Source organism: Marmota monax, unplaced genomic scaffold (genome assembly GCF_021218885.2).
Source record: "Marmota monax isolate L192 unplaced genomic scaffold, Marmota_monax_Labrador192_F-V1.1 WCK01_AAM20220418_F8-fsc00101, whole genome shotgun sequence".
NCBI lineage: Eukaryota > Metazoa > Chordata > Mammalia > Rodentia > Sciuridae > Marmota > Marmota monax.
This window is the reverse complement of record NW_026692786.1, coordinates 240,670-247,288: the sequence shown is the minus strand read 5'-3', so window position 1 is coordinate 247,288 and position 6,619 is coordinate 240,670. Positions and strand designations below refer to the sequence as shown.

The following is a 6,619-nucleotide window of genomic DNA, read 5'->3' as shown; positions in this document are numbered from 1 at the left end:
TGAGACTTAGCTCTATTTTATCTTTCATTATATATTTTACAGATTAAAAGAGATTTAAAGATATCATTTAGTCTCATATATAGGACTCATCTGGAACTAAATTTAAATAAATGGAAAAATACATATTTATAATTATGCAATGGGGGAAACAGACTAACTGGTATTTGATTTTAAGTAATTACTGTTAATATTTAGATGTGATTTTTTTAATATCTTCATTTTATTTATTTATTTTCATGTGGTGCTGAGGCTCCAACCCAGTGCCTCATATGTATGAGACAAGTGCTCTACCACTGAGCCACAATCCCAGCCCCTTTAGATGTGATTATTATTATTATACTTCTGCAAAAATTTCTTCATGCTGAAATATTTACAGATGAAATAATATGCTGCCTGGAATTTGCTTCAGAATAATCTGTGGAGTTGGCTACTGTGAGTGGATGTTTACTAGGGATTAGGAATAATAAGATTTTCCTTAAATTGATAAATTGTTGAAGCTGAGTATTACAGTGGGGTTTTTCCTACTTTCTTGAGGTTTTCTATGATAAACTATTTTAAGGTTAAAAAATTACGAAGTTAGACAATGTATAAATGGCAAGGTAAGATAACTGGTATTAACATTACATAACCCTTATATTATGCTTCTAACCTATTATAATGTTTGGTGGGGAATGGGCATTTAATTTTCTAGGAAGTACACATCTGCCACGTGACCAGCATGCGAGCTTCATAAAAGAGGTTCAAAGCATAAAAATTAACTAGTGAGTTTTAAAATTAAAGAGACATATTCTCATTACCTTTAATGCCCAGCTCCGGAGACGGCTTCTCCTAGCTCCCGCCTCCAGCCACCTAATGCGGTGGCAAGGTTAACACAAGAGGCTAGCGAGAGAGAGAACACGCCAGGGAGTGAGCTTTTATTGGGGAACAAAAATTCAAGGGAAAATTCCATCCAATGAAGGTCGATGGGGGCAGCATTCCAAGGTCAGGGTCAGTGATTGGTCTTCAGGTCAGTGGCCAGGCACACCTCCACATGGACAAGCCCTCGAACCTGGGACAGGGTGGGGAAGGCTCTGACACAGTTGTCTAAGCGCCTCTCACCCAGCCAGGGAGATAACTCAAATCACGTGCGAGAATGGCTTCCCATATACACCTATAGTGATCTTAGAGTGGGCATGAGAAACAAAATAGATTGTATATCAAAAGGAAGGTTGAATAGTACTACAAATTCTCGAAAAGGCACCTCACTACAGTGGGGGGAAAGATAATTATGACTTTATATAAATGGCAGTAAGCATTGATAGAGGTATATGGATGGATGGTTAGGTATCTATAAATTTTTTTTCATGTGCTTTATTTTATTAAATAAAGCTTAGTTCAATCTATCTTTAGTTTTGAATTTTTTTCTTTTATTTTTTTTCGTCTCTAAGTGGTGAAGAGCACACATTATCTTGTTAGTGATGCGGGAAAAATGAATCCAGCAATACATGGTCAGAACTATTATGTAATGTGAACACAAGTGATTACAATAAATCTTTTTACTATTTTACTTATTTTATTTTATGGTTTTGGGGATTGAACCCAGGTTCACTTAACCACTGAACCACACCCCCTTTTTATTTTTCATTTTGAGACAGTACCTCACTAAGTTGCTTAGGTCCTTGATTAGTTGCTAAGGCTGGCTTTGAAATTGTGATCCTCCTTGTTAAGCAAGATGTTAATTATTCTGTGTTCAGTGAAATAACCATTTTTCTTTTTTTGTGTGTGGTGCTGGAAATTAAACCCAGGGCCTCATGCATGCTATGCAAATCATTGTTCTTGCCCTTTAAGAGCTTTAACAGTTAAGAAAATAAAAGGTTGCATATGAATAAATAAATGATTGCATGATTTTCATTTTACATAATATATATATATATATATATATATATATATAAATTTTTTTTGTACTAAGAATTGAACCCAGAGGTGATTCACCATTGAGTTACATTCCCAGTCCTTTTTATTTTTTATTTTAAGACAAAAGTTTTGCTTAATTGCTGAGGGTCTTGGTGAGTTGCTGAGGCTGGCCTTGAACTTGTGATCCTTGTGCCTTAGCCTCTCCGTTGTGGGGATTGCAATTGTATGTCAATATTCCTGGAGATTGTGTGATTATTTTTTGGGGGGTGGAGTGGGGTAGGGGGTTGAACTCAGGGGCACTTGACCACTGAGCCACATCCCCAGCCCTATATTGTATTTTACTTAGAGACAGGGTCTCTCTGAGTTGCCTAGCACCTCATTTTTGCTGAGGCTGGCTTTGAAGTTACGAGCCTCCTGCACAGCTTCCCAAGCCACTGGAATTACAGGCATGCACCACTGAACCTGGCTTGATTGTGTGATATTTAAATCCAGAAAATTGCAATGAGAGAGAGAAAATACTTAGAGAATGAAGGGGTGAACTGAGATAGGGTTTGTCTAGCCAAGGCTTTCTGAGGAAATAACTTTTCACCTGAACTTATGAGATAAAACGAGCCATGCAAAGAACCTGATGTAGAGAATTTCTAGAAAATTGAACAGTTGATAGAAAACTTTGAAAAAGGTAAAAGACTTGGCTTATTTCAGATGCTTGAAGAATATTTGGTCTATAATGAACAGTAGAGAAAGCAAGGCAAGAAAATGTTGGATAAATCTTTTTTTTTTAAAGAGAGAGAGAGAATTTTTTTATTATTTGTTTTTTTAGTTTTTGGTGGACATCTTTATTTTTATGTTGTGCTGAGGATCGAACCCAGTGCTCCACGCATGCCAGGTGAGCACGCTACCACTTGAGCCACATCCCCAGCCCCTGGATAAGACTTTGACTGAGATATGCTAAAAGAAAAGGTTATGGACAATCTCATAAATTATGGTAATGCATTTGGATTTTATTCTAAATGCGTAGAGTAACTAAATAGTCTGGTATTGCACATGACTCCTGCTAGTAAAACCTTAACTTAGTCCAACTGTCCCTATATATCCGGGTAGAACACCATATTGGTGACTTCTTTAGGAGACTCATTAGATACTGACATAGGACAAATTATTTGCTATTGTACTTATTTCTGCATTAGTCTTTGACAATCTTGTAGAACATTTATCGTTGTTGAGTCTACCCTCAGGTGGCTTCCCATCACTCCTTACAGCAGTAGGCAGGGCGAACTATTTATCCATTGTCCCCTCACTCCTTCTTCCTTATTGATATAGCCCCAATTTTATTTATTTTTTTCTTTTTTTTATTAGTTGTTCAAAACATTACAAAGCTCTTGACATATCATATTTCATACATTTGATTCAAGCAGATTATGAACTCCCATTTTTACCCCGTATACATATTGCAGATTCACATCGGATGTTGATGTTCCCTACTAGAGGACATTTCCTCACCTCTCTGAAGCTTCTCAAGTATATCTACATGACAGTGTGGCCAGTGAGAGGGAAACTGCCATGCTATGTGTGACTTCCAGAAAGATTCCTCAAAGTGAACTCTTTGCCCTGATCACCACCAGATCCACTCCTGAAAGAAGGACATGAAAGCCAGAACTCCTTAGGCCATGAGGTAACCTCTGGAATAGAAGCTTCATAATAAGTGTGGTAGAATAGAAGGAGTGGGGTCTCTGATGCTCACAGAGACAACAGCCCACTTTCAGGATTCTCACGTGCAGGAAGAACATGCCCTTGTATTTTAAGCTGTGCATGTCAGGGGGGTTTCTGTTGTCTGTAGCCATTTCTAACCTCTTGCATGCCCTGACTCTGTGCCTGGCCCTCTAGCAAACTCTGTATGGGGATCACTTTATATTCCTTGAGCATATTTCATGGAGTCTGGACTCTTATTAGCAAGTTTTATAAATGAGACCTCAACATGGGAAGTGTTCTGCCCAAGGTCATTCAACCAGATAGGGCAATGTTCTGACCTCTAAGTCAGTGATTCTCAGTTCTGTCTGCACATCAGAATTTCCCAGAGCTTTTGATAAATGTCCAGGCCATGCTAAAATTAGTTACTTGGAAGTGTGAAGAACAGGAAAATATATGCCTAGTCTCCGAGAAGATCCCCCAAGATACTTACAAAGGGGAAAAAGAGGCTTTGCAGTGAAGTTGGGCAGACACCCCCTTAACCTAGAGCTCTGACCTGACACATGACTAAACCAGTCAGGATCACTCTGGGTGAACTGGGCTGGCACAAAATAATCATACAGAGAAATACCTTTGGGTTCTGTGATGGCTCCTCTGACCCAGCTCCCGCAAAGGAGGCAAGACAGGCAAGAAAGACGAAGAGCATGCCTTGAACCTGGTTTTATTGGGGAGAAGCCATTCAAATGAGGCAAGGGGTAGGATTACAAAGGAACAGATGAGTGTAACTCAACCCCACTGGGTGACATCTACTCCTGGAGCCACATCTCATTGTCTGAGTGGAGGTAAATAAAGCCCAAGCTATTGCAGGGCACAATAATTGTTCAGTATCTCTTACTCAGGACTTAAGGGCATGTATTTCCAGAGCGGCTCCTGACGGAGCTCCATATGACCACCAGTCCTGGGTGACAGGATGCTCTAAGAACACAGCTCTCTTGTACAGTGTTCCTGTCAAATATGTAGGACCTGAGTCTACCTATGAGGAAACATTGGAAAAACAGATGAAAGTCATAGAATAGTCCTGAAATGCATCCTCATATGTATATGGAAAGAGATATTTCACACAGATGAAGAAAATATTGTCTTTTCAACACAATTTCTCAAGACAAACCACGGAGGCCACAAAAAAGTGGCACAATTTTTAAGTACTGAAAGGGAAAACTTTCAATCCCAAATCCTATATCCAGCAAGAATATTCTTCCAGAATGAAGCAGACCAACACTATTTATTAGGGAAATACAAATCAAAATCACAATGAATTACCACTTTATACCTATAAAAATGGCCTTAATCAAAATTTTCCATATGTGGTGGTGACTCAGTGATACCAAGGCAAGAGGATTGCAGGTTCAAGGCTATTCTTTGCAACACAGTGAGACCCTGTCTCATAAACAAACAAAATCAGAAAATAAGTGATGGCAAGGATGTGGAAATTTGAAACTTTGTGCATTGTGACTAAGGATCTAAGAAGCTGCTGTGGGAAATAGTATGGAGGTTCTAAATAAATCAAATGTGATCACCATATGATGCAGCTCCAGATAATATTATAAGAAATCATTTCACAAATCTTCAAATCATTTAACAGAGGACATTTTAAAACTTAAAACTAGCTGGGCACTGTGCCACATGCCTGTTATCCAAGCAACTTGGGAGGCTGAGACAGGCAGGAGGATCTCAAGTTCAAAGCCAGCCTCAGAAACCTAGCAAAACCCTGTCTCAAAACAGAAAATTTTAAAAACAGTCTGGAGATCTAACTCAGTGGTTAAGGGCCCCTGGATTTAATCCCTGGTACAAAAACAACAAAAAGCAAAAAACAACAAAATAAAACCAAACAAAAAGACCATAAAAACTTAAAGCTATGGACATATGAGCTGGGATCATAGCTCAGTGGTAGGGCACATGCCTAGCATGTGTGAGGCACTGGGTTTTATTCTTTGCACTGCATATAAATAAATAAATATCTATCAAAAATTAAAAAATATTTTTTAAAACTATGTATAAAAATGGAGGCATGTTCAATGATTGCTATAGAAATGCTTTTACAACTTGTTTATATAACCTATCCTGGGTGTTCTCTTAGAGAAGAAAACATCCTTGGTCATCTCTGAGCTCACAGTCCATTAGTACACCACACTTTCTAGTTCTTCACGTTAAAGATCTATAAAATATGAATATATGTGTACTATGTATAAAAATAAAATGGAGGGGCTGGGGCTTTAGCTCAGTAGTGGAGTACTTGCCTAGCACATGTGAGGCACTGGGTTTGATCCTCAGCACTGTAATATGAAATAAAGCCATTCCTGTCCATCTACAACTACAAATAAAATAAAATAAAATAAAATGGACAAGGGTAAGGATAGAAGGGTAGATGGACATGATCAATGCACCATGTATACATGTATGGAAACATAACTGTAAACCCCATTAATTACAATTAATGTTATCATAAAAATAAAATAGACATATGATACAATGTTCTACTGTAAAGAGAACATGGTTATTTCATGATATAATCAGTGAGTGAGGAGGCAGGGTGGTACATACAAGGATGCCATGAATACTTTTATATTTCTGTGGCAGCTTGAAATGTTTGGGAAAGCAGAAACAAGGGTGAGCAGATTATCTAAGAGAATGAAACTCAATATTCCCAAGACCCTTGGTGGACTGAGGGTAGAATATTCAGTTAGACCATCCTCTCCATTTGCTACTCACCTAGGAAACCAAGGCGGGTTTGCGTCACTGCTTGAGAGCACAATTCTTTTGTTACCATTGTTAGCATATAACAGTATTTATTAACCTACAAACAGACTTACTTCAGATGAGATAATTCCTAGGTCCTCATGGATCAGAACAGAAGTTCTATAACCTTACCTACCTGTTCCAGTTATTTCACTCTAATGTTTATTCTGAATGTACTCTAAACCAACCAAACAAAAAGCAAAGAAACTAAGCATAAATATTATTATTCAAGGCTAAATTTCTT

The 6,619-nt window shown here is 38.1% G+C and overlaps 1 long non-coding RNA gene across 1 annotated transcript; it reads left to right on the top strand.

Moving 5' to 3' along the window:
• The first annotated feature begins 2,188 nt into the window (after window positions 1–2,188).
• On the top strand, window positions 2,189–6,095 carry LOC131424303 (uncharacterized). Its single transcript, XR_009227087.1, has 2 exons — window positions 2,189–2,779; window positions 3,348–6,095. It is a non-coding gene; the product is annotated as an uncharacterized LOC131424303 (long non-coding RNA).
• The last annotated feature ends 524 nt before the right edge of the window (window positions 6,096–6,619 follow it).